At 49.7% G+C, this 24,253-nt stretch overlaps 2 long non-coding RNA genes and 1 pseudogene across 4 annotated transcripts; all 3 read left to right on the plus strand.

Annotated features, from left to right (window-relative positions):
• Positions 1 to 5,356: 5,356 nt before the first annotated feature.
• On the plus strand, positions 5,357 to 11,015 carry LOC149992557 (uncharacterized). Of its 3 annotated transcripts, none has more exons than XR_016508271.1 (5): positions 5,357 to 6,417; positions 6,878 to 6,941; positions 7,465 to 7,567; positions 8,856 to 8,948; positions 9,066 to 9,220. It is a non-coding gene; the product is annotated as an uncharacterized LOC149992557 (long non-coding RNA). The 3 variants fall into 3 exon arrangements; XR_016508269.1 differs by lacking the exon at positions 9,066 to 9,220 and adding an exon at positions 10,916 to 11,015 and having other exon boundaries at positions 5,361 to 6,417; XR_016508270.1 differs by lacking the exons at positions 5,357 to 6,417; positions 6,878 to 6,941; positions 9,066 to 9,220 and adding exons at positions 7,244 to 7,322; positions 10,916 to 11,015.
• Positions 11,016 to 11,216: 201 nt separating this feature from the next.
• Positions 11,217 to 11,725, plus strand: LOC149992558 (uncharacterized). Its single transcript, XR_016508328.1, has 2 exons — positions 11,217 to 11,333; positions 11,438 to 11,725. It is a non-coding gene; the product is annotated as an uncharacterized LOC149992558 (long non-coding RNA).
• Positions 11,726 to 18,257: 6,532 nt separating this feature from the next.
• Positions 18,258 to 18,376, plus strand: LOC149992559 (5S ribosomal RNA; annotated as a pseudogene).
• The last annotated feature ends 5,877 nt before the right edge of the window (positions 18,377 to 24,253 follow it).

Genomic DNA, 24,253 nt, shown 5'->3' on the forward strand with positions numbered 1-24,253 from the left:
GGCGCGGCGGTGGGACCCGTGGGGCGGCGGTGGGACCCGTGGGCGGCGGCGGTGGTACCCGGTTGCGGCTGTTGGACCGCGCTGCGTTGGCGGTGGGACCTGGTGGCGGCAGTAGGACCCGTTGCGGCGACGATGAGACCCGTCGTGACCCGGAGGCGTCGTCGTCGCCTGTGAGACCCGGCGGGACCCGGAGGCGGCGGCGGCGGCGGCGGCGATGAGACCCGGAGGGACGGCCTGCGGCGGCGGCGGCGGCGATGAGACCCGGAGGGACGGCCTGCGGCGGCGGCGGCGGCGTTGGGACCTGTCATCGGTGGCGGTGGGACCTGGTGGCGGCGGTGGGACCCGGCGGCGGCGGCGGGACCCGGCGGCGGCGGCGATGAGACACGGCGGGACCCGGCGGCGGCGGCGATGAGACCCGGCGGGTCCCGACGTGGGCCGCTGTGGGATCCCGGTGGCAGCGGTGGTACCCTGGGGCGGCGTTTGGACCCGGCGGAGGCGGCCTCGATTGGACCCGGCGGTGGCGGCGGTGGGACCCGATGCGGCGGCGGTGTGTCCTGTAGGCCTCGGCGGTGGTATCCGGGGACGTCGTTGCGACCCCGAGGCGGCGTCGATGAGACGCGAGTGGCGTCGTTGGGACCCGTGTTGCGCCGTTTGGACCCGGCGGAGGTGGCCTCCATTGGACCCGTCGGGGGCATAGGTGGGACCGGCGGCGTCGCGATGAGACCCGTTGTGGCGGCGGTTGGACCCGTGCTGGCGGCGGTGGGACCCGGCGGACCCGTGGGCGGCGTCCGTCGTACCCGGAGGGCCGCTTTTGGACCCGTCGGCGCCGTCAGTGGGACCCGGTGCGTCGGCCGTGGGACCCGGTGCGTCGGCGGTGGGTTCCGGAGGCGGCGGCGGTGGAATCCGTGCGGCGGCGTTGGGACCCGGTGCGTCGTCCGTGTGATCCGGGGGGCGGCGTTTGGACACGGCGTGGGCGGTGGTGGGACCCGGCGGCGGCGTCGATGAGACCCGTTGTGGCGGCGGTTGGACCCGTGCTGGCGGCGGTGGGACCCGGTGCGTCGTCCGTGTGATCCGGGGTCGGCGTTTGGACACGTCGTGGGCGGCGGTGGGACCCGGTGCGGCGTCTGTGGGACCCGGGGGGCGGCGTGGAACCCGGTGCGGCGGCGTGGAGACCCGTTCGTCGGCAGTGGGACCCGTTGCGGCGGCGGTGGGACGCGGAGTGGCGTCGGTGGGACCCGTGGCGGCGGCGTTGGGACCTGGGGGGCGGAGGTGGAACCCAACGGCGTCGGCGGCGGCGGCGGCGGCTGGACCCGGGGAGCCGCGGTGGACCCGTAGGCGGCGTCGGTCGGACTCGAGGCGCGGCGGTGGGACCCGGCGTCGGCGGCGGGACGGAGGCGGGGGGCTGGCGGCGGCGGCGGGAGCTGTGGCGTCGTCGTTGGTACCGGGGCCGGCGGCGGCGGGGGGAGCTGGGGCGGCTTCCGTGGCTGGGACGGCAGCAGGACCTGGGGCGTCGGTGGAAGTGCTATCGGCCACCGCCCCTCTCGCCGCCGCCGCTCCGGGTCCTCCCGCCGATAGCACCTCCGCCGCCGTCCCCACTTTTGTCAAAGACTCCGCCGCTGATCCGACAGGCGGGGCCATCGACCCTGCACCTGCCGCCCCCGGCTCTCCGACGGCCTCTCCTACCTCCTCCACCGCCGCTACCACTCCAGCCGCTGCCACGCACCGCTCCTGCCGCCCCCGCTCCAGCCGCCGCCGGCCCCGGTCCCAGCGTCAGCAGAGGTAGGAGAGGCCGTCGGAGAGCCGTCGGAGAGCCAGCGGTGGCCGGTGCAGGGTCGGTGTCCCCGCCTGTCGGATCAGCGGCGGAGTCTTGGACAGAAGCCACGTTCACATGCGCCTGCCCGTGCCCCAGCCGGAGATGGAGAAACTGCAAGCAAAGTAATACACACCGACGGGAGTAGAAGACATCAGCCGGTCAGAAGGATTGAGGTACTTTGTGATGCTTCTATGATCTTAGCAAACTTTTATGCCACCGAGTGGAACCTGCTTCATTGCCCTAGGAGTCTTTTGTATAGTCCCGCTAATGAGTGAGACATCCTTTGACCTGAGTGATTAGATGCCTCTAGAATCTGTAAATATGACATAAATGACTGCATTTTCCCGAAGGTGGTGGCACTGGCTGTAAGTGATGATGGAGGAAGCAGCGATGGGCCCAGTTCATCACAGGAAATAGTATGGGGAAGGCCAGGGGAGGGAGAGCGAGGGCTGGGTGCAGGTGGGCCGGGCTGGGGATCATGGGGGGACATCTGGAATGCAGCCCGCCTGGGGACTGAACCTGACCGCGAATCCAACAGATGACCTTTCACTTTGCGGGACGATGCCCAGCCGACTCGCCGCACCGGGTCGTCGGGGCTGCGCAAACTCATTTCAAGACAAAAAGTAAAACAATAAACACAACAAATAACATCCAAAAAAAGTAAGTTCCTTTTTTTTAATAATCTTTAGAATTTCGCCTTTTTCTGCCTTTTTAATTTATGCTGTATATATCAAGTATGATTTTTTTACTGCTATACCATCTGATGGCTTTTCTGTTTTTCTGTAATTATTCAATGCAAAATACACAGCCAATGTTCCACGAGAGCTGGAGCTGGATGGGTGTGCTCTTTGTGCACTGCCAGAAGGTCGTGTCGGTTCTCATGTAAAGCACTTGAAACTGACATCGGTGCCTGTTAAGTGAAGACGGACATGCTATGGGGACCTTTCATCCTTGTTCCCTCTGGCTTGAAAGTTCTGGTGTTTCTGAAGTCAATGGCCTGATGAAGGCAAGTTGTCTATTTCAACCCAATATTCTGCCCTGTGCTTTCAAAGCTTTGACACAAATCTGTCCGTGTCATGGGTCACGTATACTTCTTTATACTCCTAGCTCTTGGCTCAGTGCTCCTAGTTCACATAGGTTCATGTACACATAGTTTTTCTTAGATAGCTTTAATGATGCCGTTTTCTAAGGAGAGAATTCTGGTCAGTCTTTTCCTATTTCTTTGCCGTTGCCGTTGGCAAGTACCCAAAATGCTAGATTGGGGGATTCGAAAAACAGTTAAAAAAATGTGATCACAGGTGGCTTCCCGCCCCCCGGGCCTTCTTCTGCTTTGTGCTTTTCTGGAATTTTTACAGTGAATTTCTTTTGTAAATGAAAAAAAAATTTCTCCCCACTGGAATACATTGTATTCAGTCTCAATAAATGCAAAGGAGATACCAATGATATTTCACATTGTTTTTCCTCAAAGCACTGAACAAATAAAAAATAGATTTAAAATACAGCCATTTCCAAATTATTACATCTTTATACACTTCATTCCTAAGGGGACTGTTTTGTTTGGATCCGAGGGATTATAGTGCTTTGTTGTCTACATGTGTACATACACTTTTTTCATTTCTTTTTTTATTATAACTGAAAATTTGAAGTTTAGTTTGTTTGCATGCATTGCTTTCTCTTTTGATTTTTATTATTTGGTTCGCATCTAGACTGCAAACAAAATAATACGTACCATCCGGAGTAGGAGGCCTCAGCTGTTCAGAAGTATTAAGGCCCTTCGTGATGCTTCTATGATCTTAGCAAACTGTGATGCCACTCAGTGGAAGACTCAGAGTGGTATGTATCTAAAGAATGAGTGTTCACTTCTGGCTATGTTACTTTCTGTGGGGATATATTAGTTTTGGAACCCATATGTTAATCTCTCTAAGATCACTAGCAGTACTGTAATTACAGATATGAAGGTCCTGATGATCACAATTCACACATGATGGAAAACTTAGTTTTTATCTAATAGCTTCAACCCCGTCCACTTTTCCACTTGATATCCTTTGGTGCGACTGATAATAAATGACTGCACTGACTTCGTTATTTGATTTCTCTGGGTAATCGTCTGTTGCAGAGAATTGTAGAGAAGCAAGTCCTTTAACTGAATAGCTGAGAGTTTTTAGGGTCAAAAGTGTTTTAGAATGGTGTTAGTTACTCACTGTGCCCTTGGAGTGAAAAGTGAAAAGGCTTCCATTTCCTCCATAGAATGCCTTGCCCGTAATCCATCCCTCTTCTTGCTGGGTCTGTACGATGGCTATAAGCTGCTGTAGTTTTTGGTTATATGCCCTCACTTATCAGTATCTTTCTCCCCATGCTTTAATAATGATGTTGCTTTTTCTGTTCAGAATCAGAGCTTCCCCTTTAAATCCTTACTACTTTGAGATAAGAATGAGACTTCTCGTTGTGTTCCTCTAAGCAAACAAAAAGTATCATCCAGCCCTTCATTTCCTTTTAAATAGTAATGTGGCAGGAGTATATTATGTCATCATCTAATGCAGTTTTTTTTTTTAAGCATGTAATTACCTTACGGTGCTCAGCCCGGCCCTCAGACGGAATGCGGCCACCGAGCAGGGGCAGGTCACCTGCAGACGCGCCGTGAGCCGTGCTGACCATCGCCTGCTCTGACCCTGAGCTGCGTCGGGTCCTGAGCCCCGGGGTCTTCGTTTCTAAGCCAGGGCCTGAGCCACGGAGCGGCGGCAGGTCGGGGGTGTGGCATCTGCTGAATGGGGCTGTAGTTCAGTGCTAGTCCTCCGTTTTTGGTTGTCACTGAAACCTCTGTATTTTAAATACAAAAGACATAAGTAGTCTAAGTTTGAGTTTGAAATGAGAGGTGCGGCGGGGCATGGCTTTCTCAGGTACAGTGAGAGCAGTCAGCCGTGCCGTCTGTGCTCTGAGCTGAGCAGAGAAGGAGGCGAGGCCAATAGACTCAAACTGTCGATGAGCCTGAAGACTGTTTAATAAGTGTGCGGGAGAAGAGGTTTGATTAGAATGTGGAACTTAAGATTTCTAAGCAGGTGTAGTTTTCGGAAATTAGAAACTATACAGTATAATCCGCATAAATGGTTTACTGAAAGAGAGTAAAATGGAATTACCTTGGAAAGAGATGAAGGATATTATGAATATAAAATGACTTTATATATCGGTCCTCTGCATTTTAAATTCTACCTGCAACTACTTCACTTTTGAAATCACCTTTTAATCAAGATTTCTCTGATTCTGTCCAGAAGTAGTTCGTGTGTGTTTTATTGGAGGTGGACCTCCTAAACAGTGGTAGGGATGAGGAAGTCAGGCAGAGCAGAAAGAGAATAAACTAGTGTGCGCTGTAGTACTGAGGGGATCCGGGTGACGAGTCATTTGGTGCCTCTGCAAAGTTTATGTGCCAGTTGGGAAGAAAGTCAGTTAGCTGTGGAGCCTCCAAACCTCACTGTAATTTTCACTTAGAAGTTGCTTTTGAACCCGATAAACTCCTTCTTGCTCCCGAAACAGTCCTTTTAGACTCGCCAGAGATACCGTGGATGGGATGGGCGTTACTGGTGTTGAAGGCATCTTCGGAAGGTAAGTGATGGAACGTAAGGTAAAGACGATGATTTTTGACGCCACGATTATTTGGATAGTCGATTTCTATAGGTTATAGAATTCATTGCTAGAATTACATCTCAGTGCTTTGCCAGTACTAAGGGCCAGACCCTGGGTGAAAATCATAACCATTTCCCCTTCTTTCAGATAACCTGGGACCTCCTCCAGTACATCCTATGGACTGTCCTTCCCAACTTCTTCTGGAAGCCTCCCACCTTTGCCTTTAATACCTCTGTTCTAGCTAACTCTTCTTTTTTACTGCTGAAACTCCTATCGGGCGCTCACAGTCGGGCTCATATGCCTTCCCAAAGGAGCTTACGGTCCACCTCGAATGTCTGCTACAAGAAATGTGCAGTTCCCTGTAGCTTTCCCACCATAGGTCTCTATACTCAGCTTTTAATGGGGCAGAGTCTAGTCAAAGTAAACTAATAATTACCATCATGAGTGACTGAAAGAAATATGTTGTAGTATTGTATCATTATATTTGCAGATATTTTAATTAATGTATAGTTGACATAGCATCTTACATTACTTTCAGGTGCTGGACGACATAAGGATCTGACATTTACATACCGTACTAGATTGATCATCATCTAGTAGCCATAGGTCACCATACAAAATTATTACAAGGTTATTGACTATATTCCCTGTGTTGTATATTACATCCCTATGACTTACTTATTTTATAACGGAAAGTTTGTATCTCTTAATCCCTTTCACCTTTTCATTCATCCCCCACTCCCACCCTTGGGCAACCATTAGCCTGTTCTCTGCATCTGTGAGTCTGTTTCTGATTTCTTTTGTTGGTTTTGTTTTTTGTCTTTTGTTTTAGATCCCACATAGAAGTGAAATCGTAGCCTACACGTCTTTCTCTGTCTGACTTCTTTCACTGGTATAACACCCGTTAGGTCCATCTAACGGCTACTGTTGCTGCTGCGTGGGGAGACACGTCTGAAGAAAATATTGCTAGGGCTGACGTCAAAGAGGTAACTGCCTATGTTTTCTTCTAGGAGTTTTAATGGTTCTTAGGCCGTACATTTAAGTCTTTAATGCATTTTGAGTTTATGATTGTGTACGGTGTAAAAACGTTGTCCAGTGTTCGTTTCTCACGTGTATCTGTCCAGTTCTCCCAACACCACCAAAGAGGCTCTCCGTCCCCGTCGTGTACCCTTGCCTCCTCGGCTGTGGCTGAAGTAGCCGTATAATGTGGGTTCCTCTCTGGGTTCTCTGTTCTGTTTCATGTAGACATATATTTGTACTGATTTCAGAAATTCTACTGAAAGCCCACTCTGCCAAGTACTACACTCTTTGAGATATGAATTTGGAAGTTATTATCAAGAATGGTCTGAGTATGCCACACATGAAGCTAGCTAGCTAGACAGACAGACAGACAGATGTGGAAAACACTGGGGTGTAACAAAAGCCATATTTATAATGTGGTTGTAGGTGCTGTGAGACAACCACGGAGGTGAAGAGGAGCTCTCGGGAGACCCTGGTAACCACTGTAGAGGTGAAGTATATTGCAAGGAACTCTTTATTCCTCTACCCGATGGACTGTGTCTTGTCAACAAGACCCTGCTTTGAGGAACAGTGCTTCCCTTTAATGTGGTGGGCCGGTGCCCAGCAGCGGGAGGGCGGGCTTGCACACAGCAGTAAAGACTGGTGTGGAATGCCTGCAGCTCCCTCGGGTCTCTCACGGTGTTACAGCAGAGCAAGCAGTCTCCGGTCTTTGGTACGTAAATCAGCACGTCGGCATCTCAGACCCTTCTTTGGTATTCATTGTCTTCAGAATGGAGTCCGTGGCAGCACTGAGAGGATTCGGGTTATCTCCTCTTCCCCCGGCCGGGTTCGGAACCAGGTCGTCAGACACACGGGCGTCAGAGTCAGCGTGGTTAGTCGGGGCTGAGGAGTGAGGGCCAGACTGGCTTGCGTCTGGGCCTCTCTGCTGTCCTAGCCTTGGACAGTCACCCAGCGGGGGTTTGAACCTGCAGGTCACACACACTCCATTAGGCTCTCTGTCTCGTGTTCAACAGGGCAGAAAGGGAAGGCAGTCCTGAAATTTCCGGTGTTTCTGACCCTGGCTCTACCCAGCAGGAACTGTGTCCCTAAGGCAGCCATTGACCATCCTGGGAAAAGGTATGTGCGGCAAGAGGTGAGGAGTCTTCCTCCTCAGGGAAACGTGGGAGGTGGAGGATGGGCAGGCTCACTTACATCCTCGCGGTTTTCGTTCCTTCAGGCTGGTGGGGCTGGGCCTGGCTGGACTTCAGTGTCCCCTGTACTGTCTTTAAAAAATATTGATGCTGACCAAATGCAAACCAAATGTTCAGGGATGTGTCAGGAACATCGACATGTTTTAAACGCTCTCCCACTGTGCAGCCAGAGCTGAGAATCGCTGTCTTTAATTCACTGGCATTAACCACTAAGCCTCTGATCAGGCTGCATCCTGTGTGGAGTGAAAGGAACAGTCTGTTAGGATGGTCCTGTGTCCACCCTTGTGAACCGAAGGCTTCATTATAGGTCTCTGCAGTGCTGGTGGCGTTATAGATTTTTGCTAGAAAGGGGGTGCTGAAAAGGACCCCAATGGTGTCTTGGCCATTTAAACAATGAGGCCACGCTGTTCGCAAGACGGAATAAAACGCATTCCCTCTTCTTTTCTCCATCTGTTATGTTACTACACACTATTGATTACAGTTTGCCATCGACTCTGCAGTCAGAGTCAACGATAACCTGGATGTCTCCGTAATGTAGAAATGAAGGTCTAAAGTCAAATTGTCTTGCCTTTTTGTGTTTAAGGTAAAAAGGCCAAACTTCTCCAATTAATTTAAGATCCAAAGAAGTTTAAAAGATTCCCCAATAGTTTGCTCTGCTCACTCTGAGGCAGAAGGGTCTTTCACGCCTGGGTAGACCTGGGCTTCCTTTGGGAGCCATGTGCTGAGTGAACACCTGCTGGCAGAGGGTCGTTTCTTCCAGGACTCAGAAGAGTTAGTAGTCAAATGTCAGACTGCTCCTGAGCTTCATTCTTTCGATAGTCACAGGGTATAAGTGAGAGAAGCGAGAGCGGCCAGGTCCCCGAGGGGTCCCCGCAGCAGTGTAAGGACTTCAGGTTCTGCCGAGTGAGATGGAAACTGCTGGACGGCTGTGAGCCTGAGAAGTGACTTGCATCTCCACCTGCAATACCCGTGTCACTGAAGAGGTCACCGTCTCGTGATTTGTGTATTTGACACTGAGGTACCCGATCTTCCGTCCGTGAATGTTCAAATTTCCTGAAATCATTTGATTGTCCCAATCGTTCCGAGTAGTTTGCCAGTTGAAGGCTGTGCATCTTCGGCTTTAGGAGGGTGCTTCTCAGTGGCAGCAGGGGTCCCGGTCCTGCAGATGCCAGTCCAGGCCCCTCTCTTGTAATTCATTGCTTTTCCTCTCTTAGGTTTCACTGGGCCCCAGCCACTGTCTCTGACGGAATAGCAGCTCAAACATCTCCTTGCTCACCAAACCCCTCTCTAGGAGCGCCTTGGCCCAGGTGTGCTTCCCTGCCCCTCTCAGCACCTTTGTCTCCTCCAGCCTTCATGATCGCTCTTTCTTCATAACAGACCGCTGGGTCCTCCAAGATGTTAATCAGCTCCACTAAGCAGATAAGGTTCTCAGCCAAGGGCAGTTCTGTCTCCTAGAGGGTAGCCGGCAGTGTCTAAAGACATTTTTGGTGTTCAGAAAGGGGCAGAGGGGTGAAGAGGATACGCTCGACATATAGCCGGTTTTGGCCGGGGAGACCGCTGAACGTCCCCTGTGCGGGGCCGCCCTCGCACTGGGAAGGGTCCGGTGCTGCGGCCCACGCAGCGCGACATCGGACCTAAGGGACCAGAGAGCGTGTCGACGTGGAGATTCAGAGAAAAACGCAGACACAAGACGCAAGATGAATGCAAAGCGGGGGCCCGGTGGCCTGTTGCCCTCGGATGGAGAGACAGTGACACAGGCCTGAGTGCACCAAGTTTATTTATAACGTTCCAGTACATCAGCTACTGACATCAGCAGTCAGGAGGGAACACTAACTAGCGAAACTTCTAAGAAACGAAACTGATGAGAAACCCCTGAGAAAGCTGTAGGCGGCGTGTTGAATCTCGCAAGGAGCTCCTGCTCTAACCTAGTAGTCAGGATGTCCCCTGCTCCTGCTGTTTCCAGCCGGCGCGGCTCCAGCCCTCGTATTCGGCCAGGCAAGGCCTTGCAAATTCCTGATCCCGGCCAAGCGAGCCGGCCTTCCTTTTGGAACTTCAGCTTTCACCGCGCCCTACAGTCCAGCCCCAAAAGGTGCACCGCGCCGGGACTGAGACACCCCGCCCCAGCTTAGTCGGCCTCTCTTCCCGCGTTGTCTTCTCTCAGCCTCTTCTAACAGGTAAGACCGCAGTATGTTTTTCAAATCACTTCCTTCTTGATTTTAGGTTTGCATATGTGATTCCTAACACAAGTCCTTGGGTTGGAAATACTTTGTGTTGTTTCTCTACTCCAACCCAAGAAGACCATAGAGTCTCTTTATAATTGAGGCCTTCATTCCTTTTTATTAGTCGATTAGTAAAAGCGTCCTTCCTTTGGTGGTGAAACTGGTTTGGATCTCTGAAATCTAAAGCCATGTCAGTGCTCAACTTGAAATCACATAGGGGCCCTGAACTTGTGGACAAACCACTTATATTCACAGTCGGTCCCGCCACACTTTTTAATGGGCCTGGAGGACACTCAGAACCGCATAAACAGACACCAGATTTTGGTACTGCTGATTCAGTGCATTAAACATGTAATGCTCAATACATTGTCCAGTCTCAGCCCGAAGACCTGCTGGGAAACGGAGTAAAGCCATCAGTAAAAAAGTGTTCTTAACTTTATAATGCTGGAGTATCCTGCAGCGTCCCTCATACCTAGCATTGAGTCTTCAGTTTTTATTAAGACCTGTGTGGTAAGCACTTGCTAAGATACGTTTTAAAAAATGTTGGTGCTTATAAACAGCAGGGGCAGTTAGCTGTTCGGAATTGTCAAGGTCATCAATCCCTCACGACCTCCCTTACTAAAACTTGTGATGTAAAGCCACTTGCTCTGGCCATAGCAGTTATTTTGGTATTAAAATGTTTCTCCATGTATAACTTAAGATGCCAACCACGGCACGAGGTCTTGTGTTTTGAGAAGCTTTCAATAAGTTAGACCTTTTTCTCTTCTCTCAAAGTTGGAACTAATTGCGGGGAAAAAAAGGAAAAAAAAAAAAAAAACCACAGAAGAGCCTTGGGAATGGGAATAGGATAGAGAGCAAAATGTCAGGTTGCTGCTATTAAAACTCTTGGAGAACAAGACTCAGGAGTGAGGTCAGCAGGGTTGCCAGTGCTGTGAAAGTCATAGCCAGCCTAGCCTAGCGTCGTGCGTGAGAATTGGGCCTGCAATGTAAACGCCCTCACCCAGCACAGGGAGAGAGAAGAAGGAAAGTGACTAGTGCTTTTCTCCTTTTAATAGATCAGTTTCACCACATGAGGAAACACGAGTCAAGGGATGTCACTGCCCCCAACCGTGGCCCGGGAATGAATTCATTCAGAATGGGGTAAGAAGCCCGGAGCCTCGTACACTGTAGGTCCCTCCACAAAGAAACAAGAAGCTTGTGCGTGCAGTAAGTTTGTCCCTCCCCGCAATCACCTACCACATGACTGGCCTCTGTTAGTTTTATAACACTGTTCCTACTGTTACTAAATACGTCAGCAAGGTGCATTTTGTTCTTCGAACACGTATGTTCTCCTTTCTAGGTCCTCCCGTGTGATCCTGTGTTTGACTGGACCATGAACCCTTCGAAAGCTTTGTATTCACAGCAGAGGCTGGGGATGAAACTGAGCTCCACTTCGCTCTGAATGCGGATGACCAGGAACGCAAACAGTCTCCGGTGAGCAGTATTTTAGGAAGAGCCTTCAGTTGTTCAGATTTCCCTATTCCCGAGGCCCTTTGAAATGATCTGCCTCATTAACGCCTTTGTGTTCTTGTCATTAGTGAGACTGGCCAGAGTTTCAACAAAGTTCCTGAGGATCTCTTGATGAGAATACAAGAGAAGCTCAAAGGAGTGGAGGAAGGAGCTGTGCTCAGTGTGGGTGGACGAGCCAATTTACTCCTACAACAGGCCATGGACCCCCAAGACCTCCGCCGACCTTTCCCAGGGTGGAAAACTTGCGTGTGATACTCAGCATATGAATGACTCTTGAATTCAACCTTAGGAAATTATACGCTGGCCTTTCTCTCTAACCCACGCACATACGTTGAATATATGGTATTACTCCTTAACTAAGCAAACTAGCTACTGTGTTTTTTTAAAAAATGTGAACTTCTCGCTTTGGTCACTTAGACATGCTTTGAGGGTCTCAAGGAACATCTCTTCTTGCGCCCTTCAGACATAATTGTCATTCTTGCTCCGTTTCTTGGCTAAACAGCTATTTGTTTTTCTTCTCAAGTACACACGATCATTTTCAGTGGAATCTCTAACTTGACGCTTTGGCTGAAACAGAGGCAGCGGGAAAGCAAGAGCGTCACTGGCAGCTTTTGCTCTAGGATGAGTACAGCAAATGTCCTGCTGGCTTAGAGGTGGCCTTTCCTTACAATCTGTTTCCCAGATTTTACGTGTGAATGAAAGATATTTAATATTCGTATGTAAAAGGAAGAAAGCCCCTTCAAAATAGTAACCATCTCTATATATCATGGTCAGAGTACCTTAAAAATAAGCAATGTTGAAAGCAAGTTAGTGTTTAAGAAGTATGTTTGGATTTTCAATAGCAAAATCATGCGAGGTTACTGAATAAAGAGTTGTTATGGGGTGGAGAACACATTTCAAAGACACAGATAGTATGGTTACTAGTTTTAAAAAATGTATATTGGACCTACTCATTCTTTTCTCTTTATCTTTTAAGCTCTCTGTGTTTCCTATTACTTCTCTTTGGGTGATGCCTTTTTCTCTGTTTTCTAGTTCATGAATTAGCTTGTCAGCTGTTCATATAACCTCCTAAAATTATTCATTGGGTTGCTGTTAATTTCTAGCTGCGTATCATTCTTCAGATCTGCCTGTTGTTTCAGGGTGTCTAGTTGTTCTCTTAACTTCTCAGTTCCTTTTACGTCAGTGGTCACTTTATACATGCTCACTTTATAGTGTCTCTAATAGTTCTATTAAGACAATTTCCTGTTGTCTGTATGTGTTGATTCTCATATCTGGTAGACTGTTTACGCAGATATTTTGTAGTTTTGAAAGAGGAGCTCATTTTCAGCAGGGCTTTCTCTGTACTGCTCTTGAGTGACGTGTTAAGAATAGTGCCTTCTGGATAAGTTTTGTGTCTCCTTATGTCCTGTTCCCAGGGCTGTTACCGACAAAGGACCGCTATTATTTTAATTTCTCAGCTTCAGAGTTTCCAGACCTCAAAAGGAATGTGGAGACCCCCCAGGCCAGGACAGACACTTTTCCTCATCACCTGCCTGTCCTAGTGGCAGAGTGTTCTCTTGACTTCCCTTTCACTGAGGGGTCATCCGCGACTTGCCTCCTGTTTATGGAGGGCTTCGGGGGAGGGGCATTTAATTCCCACCTGCTGCCTTTTGCAAGGCCAAGGTTACATGAGTTCCCTTATAGCTTGTTCAAGCTGAAACCCACAGGTTGGTGATGAGATGGGCAAATTGTGCCAGGCCAGCTAGGAGAGCTAGAATGTCAGCTCACAGCTTATGTCTACTTTTCAGTTTCCTTCCATTTTGGCCCTCAGGATGTCCCCTTACTTTCTTGTGAGTTCTCCTCTTCATGTAATACATTGTTTCTTACATCTTCTTCAGCATTTCTGTGTTTTGTTGCAGAGGAAGAGTTGAGCTATCAAGTTTGCTCCACAGCTAGAGATGGGACACTTTCCTGTCTCCATACTGTCATCAGATAACAAGTAAAACTACTGACTTACCTATTGGTGAATAGAATTCCTCTTCCACCCTTAGGAAGGTGTTCGTTTCTGCTGCAGAGATTAAGAAACGGGTGGTTGAACTTTCCTCGTATTGTTTAGGTAACCAGTTTATGTAAATAGTTGTTTCTCTTTTGAAGGGTTAGCGTTTCTGTCTCTTGCCAAAAGCAAGCACTCACTCAGCTCTTAGCTCCCCATCTTCCTCCCCCTCCTCAAACAATCTCTAGCACTTTGTAGACTATAAATTTCTTGGTTTGGTTTCTGGAGAACTGTTCTTAGTATAATTTTTCCTTTCAACTTGTAAACTCATCTTGGTGTATCTTCTTCTGATAGGCTGACTTCACTCGTAATAAAACTACCATTATATACCAAAGATTAGTGAATCAAAGGAATGTATTCAACTTAGAATGTCTTTAGTTAAGAAAGCTTTGAAATCTTCATGAATGAATAAAGAGTGATCAGTTAGATGACAGTATAGGTAAATGAATTTGTAACTAATTCTTGCTAGTAGATGTATCCAAAGAGCTTTGAATAAAATCATGAACCCACTCTTCAGCCTTGAATGGTGTACAATGAGACTTCTGTCCCATTCAAATATTCTTACTAATGGCTTTGAAAAGTTTACCTAATATACAGATAACAAACGTAGGGAATTACAGGTAAGGAAATTAGAATTCTAAAAGATTTTGACAAGCTGGAACACTTGTCTGGAAATAAATAGGATAGGAACTTATCGAGAACAGATGAGTAGTGCTTAGGTTTGTAAAACATTAATTATAGAATATTTGTTGTATGCGAGTACCTGATGTGCATTATATGCAACATCTTTTGCCAGATTAGCGGCGTTATTTCAGTTTACACCTGGGGAAAGTAAAACTTGGAAAACTAAAGTAAGGATATTAAGGCCACAATATAGTAAATCGATCATACAAGTCCATGAGGTATCCCTAACTTGAAAAGCTAAAAATTTAGATATGGGCTAAAGCAAATAATCACAAAGAGAAAAAACTTTGGACTTGTTAAAGACTTAAGTAAGCTAGGTTTAAGAAATGTAAAACCTGTTATACTGGCTTGAAATCATAGATATGTGCCGTTTGGAATATTTTAATTGCACCTTAATGAAGTGATATGTTTTGTAGTGATGTCTTTAAGTACTATTGTATTTCTTTACTATTCTGTGACCTGTTTTTGAATAAATATTTCTAAAACAAACATATGCTAAGACTCATTCACGTTATTCAAGTGTGTGCGTGTTCTGTGTGCCAGGCACGGTGCTGGTTCCCAGGGCAACAGCAGTGAAGCGGGGCAGGCACAGGCAGCCCTTACGCGGCTCCGTCGGGGTCAGACCTGCAACTCAGCGTGCCGTGTGAGCTGGGAAGCCTGCTACTCAGAACCGGCCCGGTGCGCTGCGTCTCGGACAGTCTGAACTGTCTGCTCGTTCTCCTTAAGTGTCCCACGACAGAAAGGCAAATGAATGTTCTTTGGACCTAGAGAGTGACCTAGTTGACATTTCCAGTGTCTAAAAGATACGTGTTGGAATGTGACAGATACCAAGATCCCGTCATCTCAAATGTGACGTTTGTATGCCGCACGTTCCTTTTTTCTTTTTCTCTTTTGTTCCTTTTTTCAGAAAAATTGAGTTTATTGGGATGACATTGGTTAATGAAACCACACAGGTTTCATAATACGTCGTCTGCACTGCTTGTTCTGTGCTCACCACGGAAGTCAGGACTCCTCTCACCCCGTGGGTCCCCTCTTGCCCTCCTCCGCCTCCCCACCCCCCTTGCCCTCCGGCATCACCGTTCTGTTGTCTGTGCCCTTCTGTTTGTTTGTTCTTGCTTAATTAATCCCTTCTCCTTTTTTAACCCAGCCTCCCAACCTGCCCCCTTCCTGAGAGTTCTCAGTCCGTTCTCTGTATCTATGAGTCTGTTTCTATTTTGTTTGCTTTGTTCATTAGAGCCCACATATCAGTGGCATCATATGGTATTTGTCTTTAATGACTGGCTTATTTCACTCAGCATAATACCCTCCAGGTCCATCTGTGCTGTCACAGTAGGTAAGATTTCCTTTTTTTCCCTTTCTTCATTTCTTTCTGTCTTTCACTCTTTCTTTCTGTCTCTGTCTCTCTCTCTCTCTCTCTCTTTCTTTCTTTTCTTTCTACAGCCAAGTAGTATTCCATTGTATAAACGTACTACTTGCTTTTTATCCACTCATCTATTGATGGGCATGTGGGCTGCTTCCGAGTCTTGGTTATTGTAAATAATTTGCATTTTGGGTTTCTTTGGATACAGTCTCGGAAGTGAAAGCACAGGGTCATAAGGCGGTTTCATGTATGATTTTTTGAAAGACTGCACACTGTTTTCCGGAGCGGCTGCCCCAGTCTGCATCCCCGCCAGCACTGCCCGAAAATCCCCTTTTCTCCGCATCCTCGTCAGCACTCGTTTGCTGATTTAGTGACGGTAGCCATTCTGACAGGTGTGAGGTGACAGCTCGTGGTTTTAACTTGCATTTTTCTGATGATTAGTGACAATGACCATCTTTCCATACGTCTTTGGCCATCCGTATGTCCTCTTTGGAGAAGTGTCTGTTCAGGTCGGTACCGGCCATTGCTGGTTTCTGGAGATTTCCATTGGTCATTTTGGTGCCCACTTCCTTAGTTCTCTTTCTGGGTCCGGATTTGATGAGGGTTTTCTAATCCAGTGGTGTTTTCCAGAGAAAACCAGGCCTCAAGTTTGCTGCTCAGGCTAGGACTTAAAATCTTGTGCATCTGTTGGTCTCCCAGAGTTGTCTGTAAAGTCACCTTCAGAACTTTGACTGTGTTCTTGGGTGGATATTTCCTTTCCGCCACAAAGATCATATGACCTTCTGGTAAGTTTCAGTGGCGAAAAGAGGGAGCTGCACTCTCCTATATTTTGTCACTGTGTATTTTCATCATTGAAGATATGCCGGCTGTCCTGCAGAGATCCCAGGGAGCAGAAGCTGCCGGGTCCCCATTTTGGACCATCCTGAGGGAAGCTTCAGGGTTTTGGGTCCCTCAGCTGGAATACCTGACTCGTGACAGAGTACTTGGAGGGTTGGAAAGGACTTTTCTGACCATCTGTGTTAACCCCTCCCTCTTCCCACCACACACACAAGGGGCCAGGGGGCCTGAGAGGGAAGTCGCCAGCCCCAGGAGCACCCCCAGGAAACATGGAGCCCCAAGTAAAGCACTCATTTCCTGTCTCCTGGGAAGAGCTCTTCCCATCACATCCTACTGATCTCTGTGGGAGTAGGCCGACCACAGACCAGGACAGAATGAGGGGTCACATGGAGCTTCGAGATCTTCACTGATCTTAAGATCCAATCAATCATGGGTGTAAAACTTTATGACCTTAGAGTAGTTAACGGTTCTTCAGATAAAACACCAAAGACAGAATCAAAACAAGGAAAAAAAGAGATAAATTGGACTTTATCAAAAGTTGAAAAAAATGATTCAAAGGACCCCACCAATAAAGTAAAACAGCCTAGGGCATAGAATAGGTTTGCAAATCAAGTATCTGATAAGGAGATAGTAGCCCAAAATCTTTTATAAACAGTTACAGCTCAACAATAAAATGATAGATGAATCCATTTAAAAATGGCAAAGGGTGTAAACAGGCATTTCCTTCCTACTAAAAAATACAGAAACGGACAATACGTGAAATGATGCCGCGCATCACTAGTGATTAGATAAACGCACACTGAGACCACGCGACATCTTCCCCAGAAGGCTACACCTAGGAGATGAAGGACAACAAGGGAGGGCAGGACGTGGAGAGACTGACACCCTGAGCTGCTAAGTGGAGACGGGAAGGTCTGTCCCCTCCCGCCAGCGAGGCTGTTTCCTCTCAGCACGTCGCAGGGTGTAGTTATTTCTGCGATCTCTCCCACTAGACTGAAAGCACCTTGAAGACAGAGATTAACTTCCTCTCCTTCCCCAGAGTATGAGTGTGTGCCTGGGTCTGAGTGTGTGTGTGAGAGTGTGTGTGTCTGAGCGTGTGTGTGTGTGTGTGTGTGTGTGTGTACCCGCATCCATCCCATGGCACCGGTCATTCTATGCCGCCTACAGTCACTGATCTGCGCACCTCTCTCCACCACGAGACTATGACCTTCTCAAGACAGTGGCTGGAGCGCACACAGGGCGGCGGACCCTGCGCAGGGAGAGGGGCGCTCAGCAGGAGGGCAGGAGCGGTGACAGGAGCCCTGGGCACAGTCCTGCGGGGCGGTGCTGCGGCGGGCGGAAGAGACCGAGGCCAAGCCCACGGCTGCCTGAGGCGGACGACGAGGCCTAGTCAGAGTGGAGGCTGCAGCGGCGGTGGAGGCGCCCGTTCCTCTGGAGCGAGGAGGACCCGGACCCGGACAGGACGTGGACTGCGCCAGGGCAAGGCCCTCCTCGCGCCCGCTGGGCTTTCACTTAGCTGCACCCCGAGCCTGGGCTCCATCCTGACAGCTTCCCGATCCTGGGCTTCCTGGACTTGGGGGAGTGACTGCAGGCCCAGAGCCACCCCCTGCCAGACCCCTGGGGGTCCGGTTCTCTCTGGCGGATGGTGTGGGGCCGTTTTGGGGGAGGCAGCGGTGTACTGTGCACAAGTGTGCGGGCCCTGGGGCGGGGGGCGGGGAGCGGAGGAGTGTTGCGGTCAAGTAGGGGACCCGTGCATGTGCTCTGACGTCGCCAACTTAGGGGCGCCTTGCGGCGCTGGCCAAGCCCCAGCGCTACCAGCAGCGAGCGTCACACAACCCTTTGCGGGCGCATGTGCGAACAGCTTTCGCAAGCGCTCACCACTAAAGGCTCCTGGGCGGCCCAGCCGGGCGGCCGAGGGGAGAGGGGCCTGGAGGCGAGGCACAGGCTCTTGAAGAATCTGGAAGCCGCCTCCCGCGTCTGCGGCCACACCACCCTGCACGCGCCCGATCTCCTCTGATATCAGAAGCTAAGCAGGGTGGGGCCTGGTGAGTACTCGGATGGGAGACACCCTGGGAATACCGGGTGCTGGGGGCTTCTTGGCAGGCCTCTCCTTTGGCCCCCAGCCCACCCCTCCCCCGCCCCCCGTCGCCGGGCCAGGGTGCTTTCATCTTCTTGCTCCAGGTGGAGCCCTCCACCCAGGAGGGGTACCGGCCCCTCTCCACTCCCCGTGGTCAGTGAAACTTGTGACTGGGCCCATCTTTCTATCTCTCATCCTAAGATTGTTTTATTTTTTATTTTTGACAGGGATTTTGCTCTTGGCTCCTTCACATAGGCCTGCAAGGGCCGCAAGGGCCTCCAAATTTAGAAGCAAGCGGACAAAATACTCGCAGGCCACGCATTTGGCGCTCTCTGTGAGAGCCTCGTTTTCAAACACCTGTCATCAGCCGTTGTGTCCAGTTCTACGCTGAGTGCCACCTTTCTAAGCACATTGGTCCCAGTTCGGTTCATGGAGTAGGTGCAGTGTCGCTTCAGTGAAGGGAACTTAAATACACGAGGCGATGGAGCTATGAATGCGTTTCCCGGAGCTGTCAGGGGTGCATTTGAAGTACCTTAAGGAACACGGTTATAGACACAGTGTTGTCACTCTGTCTTTCTTTGGGCCGCGCAGACCCAAAGGTTTTCCAGCAAGTTTCCTCCTCGCTAGCTTCTAAAGGGTTTTTCTTGCGCCCCTACCCCCCACCCCCCATTAATAACGGCGGGAAAGCAACTTTACTGACAGGTAGGGAGTTTGGAAGTTCGTAAGTGGAAATGACTCTGAGCGCAGTGCATTGTCAGTGCGTAGCCGCGTTCAGGTACAGTCCTGACTGTGAGGCACCCTTTTCTCAGCAGTCCCCTGTGGAATATGTTTATCATCACAGCCCTAGAAATGACTCTCAAGACCACTACACACACCTCGGATCACAGAGTTGATATCTGAAAACATGGGGTCAGAAATTCATGCCACAAGTGTGAGGGGTTGCTACTTGCAGTGGCGAAGAATTGGTATAAACTGGAACGTGCGTAATAGAACAGAAATAAATAGAGATACGAGAAAAACAAAAAATGTCAAACCATTGTTAATTTTTAAAAACAATTTAAAAAATTAAAAGGAAAGAAATTTGTTCCCCCTGACACTGTAGTCCTATAGATTTTATCCAGCAGTGCTTTGTCGGCTGTTATGGGCCAGTTTTGAGTGTGACCACTAGGTCAGGGTAGTCAAGGCGTTAGCCCCAGAGGTCAAGACCACTCGTTTATATCACCCCAGACCACACCAGAAGTGGCCATATCTACCGAGGGCTGGGCCACAGGGTCAATGGCACGTAAGGCCTCGCCACTCAAGGCCAAATCCAGTGAGTCCACAGCAATGTGGCCAAGCCACCCAAGGCCATGATGAACTGAGACCAGATCCTCCTGTGTGAAAGTAGTCTAAGCCACTGGTCACCCCCTGTGGCCCATAAACTATCTGCAACCCCACAGTGAGCTGCACAGGGACAGAGCTTCATCACTGCTAACTGGCACTTCAGTAGCAGGCTTTAGTGTGGACATTGCATTTACGTTTACAATCCTCTGACCTGAGCTCTCACACTTGAGCGTATCTCAAAGGTGGCCCATGAGCACTGAGGGAGAACTTGCACAAACAGAGTTACTCAGTCAGGCATGAAGCATTCGAGGAAGGACTCCAGGTCCACCACACACACCGTGACTCTGCAAAACGTACTTCCCTTCTGAGCTTGTGTATCCACATTCACGTAGCTAAAGCACCAAAGCTTTGACATTCTCAAAAATCCCAAAAGGGAGAAAAGAATAATAAGAGGGAGAAAGGAAGAGGATGAGACCCTAGGCACTTCTCATGATCGATCACCCTGTACATAAGACCATGGGAAAGGACTCAGGTTTGACACTCACCAGGGGAAAAGGCAGCGGGGAGTCTGGTGGCCATACTTTTTCCTACCACAATTCCCTCTGCCGCTTTCCTGGAATAGCACAGTCAACGAGGGCCAAAGGGACTCCACCGTGTACCTCTCCTCTGTCTCTCCTGGGTGGCCTGCCTTCCCTGGCTGCCACAGACCACTCAGGAAGGAGTGTCAGCTCCATTAAAGGCCAGGCTCTTATGCCTGTGTCCCCACGGCCGTACCAACTTCTGCTCCTCTGCAAACCAGCAGCTCGCTTGTCCTGCTAAGGGCCAGAGAGGGACTCGTTTAGGCTCTTAGGCCTGCGATCACTGTCACCATGCTCCTATCTGCCGCTGCACCTGTCTGCACACAGGCTCCTGTCCCGTGCACTCACTGGCTCCACTCTTCCAGGCCTCCAGGTGTCCAAGTCTAATGTCCACGTCTGTTCTCACCTCCACGGGGGCGGCTGTGCCTCCTTAGAGACATGACGTCCTGGCTCCCCAGACACCAGACTCCTTAGGCTCTTACTGCCACTTCTCTGGGTGCTTGCTTCAGTCTCTATGGGTCCTTTCTGTCCCACCTGACTGTTGAATGCTGGAATGCTCAGGTCACCAGCCTGGCCCTTTGAATCAACACTCTCCTTTTGAGTCAGCACAGTTCTAGGGCATTAAATGTCACCTCCGCGCTGTCTGTTGGGTCCGAGTCTGTCCCTAGCCCCATTCCCACAACCACACCACTAGTCAAGGCTATCTACTTTCTTGGACAACCTCCCACTTGGCCTATATTCTCCATGCAGTAGCCAATGTGACAGTCGTAACAAAGGCTGGGAAATGCCTCTATTCTGTGAAACGCTTCCCCATGTGCTTGGAGTCAAGTCCACTCTCCCCTACGCAGCCCAGCAGGCTCTGCAGAGCTTCAGCCTCACTCCCAGCCCCTCCTACCTGCGCCCTGCTCTGGTTCTGCCTCACGGCAGCCACCACCTGCTGCTCTGGGGCTCTGTATGACCTTTGCCCCAGCGGGCCTCTCACCAACATCACACACAACTCCAAGGAGGAGTCCGTGAATGTGCTCACATGATTTCCAACTGGCTCTACACACTGGGGAAGCAAACACGCGACCGGTGCCTGTGCCCAACGCCGGCACATTGCAGACTCCCAGGAAGTGCCTGATGAGCGAACCCAAGTCACACCATAGGCACACATCAACTGGCCGCCGTGGACCACGTTCTTCCTTCAGATGTGGAGCTGGGTCTCCGGTCTACGCTGAGTTCTGGAGTCCTTACTCAGTCCTCGCCTGCTGGAACCTGGAGCCCACATCTCCCAGCAAAGACTTACAGACCTGCATGGACCCTGCCGGGACAGACTGAGAAAACATGGGTAGTCCCATCGTTAGACTGGGTGAGGCTGAAGGAAGGAATTTGCTGATTATCTAGGGTTGAGGTAGAGCACAAGAATTCTGTTGTTTTTTAAATTCTTCTTTTTGAAGATTTCATTTATGCATTAGAGAGAGGGAGTTATACAACCGAACCCACAACTCAGGCATGTGCCCTGCCCAGGAATTGAACCAGTGACCTTTCGCTTTGTGGGATGAGCCTTACTCACTGAGCCACATAAACCAGGCCTCTTACTTTTCGCTTTAACATGTGAGTTTTACAAATGTAGGGCTCTGCCTCTGATTTGTTCTTAGGTACCTAGAATAGAGTGGACAATAAATAGTTGTTGAAGAAATAAGTCCGTGTGCCCTGACTGATGCGGATCAGTTAGTTGGGCATCGCCCTCCAAACACAAAGGTTGCGGGTTGAATTCCTGATCAGGGCATGTGCCTGATTTGCTGTTCCGTCCAGGTCAGGGCGCATATGAAAGGAAACGCACTGATGTTTCTCTCTCACATCCATGTTTCTCTCCCTCCCTTCCTCCCTCCCTTGAAAGACAGAAATCGGTGCCATTCCCGTCAACCTTGCTGTCCTCTCTGCCCTCTGCTCCCGCCCCACTTACGCAGGCAGAATTGGTTGTCCTTTCCTCCCTTGCTGTGGCATCTTTGACACATCCATTGTAGTATAACAATAGCTGCCTATTTTTTTAGCTTTATTTGTATATAATTTACATGCCCTAAAATCCACCCATTGTGAACGTACAGGTCACCGGTTTTTAGTAAATATGCCGTTATGCAACAACAATTCAATTTCAGAACATTTTCTATCACCCTGAAGGACACGCCAACCAACTGAGTCACAGCAGCCAGGGCTGTATGTTCAGCCTTAGCAGACACTGTCAGCTTTCCAAAGGGGCTGCGCCTTTCACACTCCTATCAGCAATATGGAACGTCCCATGTGTTCCTCATCCTACTAACACTTGGTATTGTCTGTGTCAGTTAGTTTTATAGATGATTAGTAGTATTGAATTGTAGTTTTAGCTTGTATTTTCCAAAACACTTAATGAATTTAGCAGTTTTTAATATACTTCCTAGCATTTCAATATCCTCTTTAAAAAATAATTAATATTAGAGAAAGGGGGGGATTGGTTTGTTGTTCTACTTTGTTTACGCATTCACTGGTTGACTCTTAGTATGTGCCCTGAACAGGGATCAAACCGGCAAACTTGGCACATTGGGACGATGCTCTAACCAACTGAGCTACCTGGCCAGGGCCCAATATCCTCTTTTGTGAAGTAATTGTTCAAGTGTTTTGTCCATTTCTGTGTTGGGTTGTCTGTCTTACCTATTCATTTGTAGGAGTTTTTATGTATTTTGGATATAAATATTGTGAGAGATGACGTAATGCAAACATCTTCTCTGTGGCTCACCTTTTCTCTTAACAGAAATTCTTGATTTAATGTAGTCCAAATTATTACTTTGCCCCATTATGTTTAATGCTTTTGTGCCCTGCTTTATAAAACCTTTGACTACCCCAAAGTTATGAAGATGTTCTATTTTATAATTTCCTAGAAATACTGCTTCAACATTTAACATCTACCATCTATTTTGAATTGTTTCTTTGATACGGTTTGAGGTAGGGGTCAAGGGCAAACACCATAGACACCACCTACATGCATGGCATTTCAACTACAAGTTCAGCCTGAAGTCCGAAGCATTTGCTTTCCAAAATGTGGACTCACGTCATCTCTCAAGAATACACTGCTTCTTGCCCCAAAACACTGTGCCCCCCCGCCCCCGGCTGGAAAGGATTACCACACTGGACCACCTCCTCCAACCAAGTTCTGGTCACCAAACTGACAAAACCAAGAAGCTCTGAGCCGGCTGTTTGCGGGCTCTGACCTGCAGAGATGAAGGGCACGTCCCTGCCAGCAGGTTCATCCGGGGCCTCACTTCTTCGTTGATAAACGAGGCCTCATTACACAGCTCTTTCCCTCTTTCCCGTAGGAGGAAAAGTCATCGTGAAGACAGAAAACCGAGAAAGATCTGGCTCGATGAATACGTCACCCTGGGTAGGGCGTCCAGAGAACAGGGACCACACCGGCGGGTCCTGGCTCACCCCCCTCTTCCTCGCACCTCAGCCTTGAGGACTAAGTCAGGGTCTCCTGCTTGCGTGCTTCCGAAATGAGAAAAGTGTCAGCTTTTAGACGGAGCCCCCCGGCCCTGGCCTCTGCCCCAGTCCACAGACGCCAAGCAGGGAAATGGCGGCGCCACGCGGCTTGCTGGCCGTATCCAAGGGAGGGGGGGGGCGCTGCCACGGAGGCAAGAATCTATGGGGCAACAACACTTGCAAAGTTAAACATAAAAAGACCCGGCCCAGGTTTCCTAGAAGCATCACCGCGCCTTTCCGGAGCGGGAGGCGCCTGGCCAACGGGTGTGCCTGACCAGCGAGGGCGCCACCCCGTAGCCCGGCCCAGGGCGGGAGGGAACGCGGTCGTTTGCCGGCCGGGGCTGGGCTGTGGGCTGCGTGAGTGCAGCTGTGGTGGTGGCAGTGCCAGAGGCCCAGTGATCGGGGACCTGGAAACCCTGAGCGGGGAGAGTTGTCGGCGCCCTCCTCTCCGCCGCTTTCCTCCGAGACTCCCTCTTCCCTGTAGGAGCCAGCCCTCCA

This window comes from Furipterus horrens, unplaced genomic scaffold (genome assembly GCF_987537825.1).
Source record: "Furipterus horrens unplaced genomic scaffold, mFurHor1.1.pri manual_scaffold_15, whole genome shotgun sequence".
Taxonomy (NCBI): Eukaryota; Metazoa; Chordata; class Mammalia; order Chiroptera; family Furipteridae; genus Furipterus; species Furipterus horrens.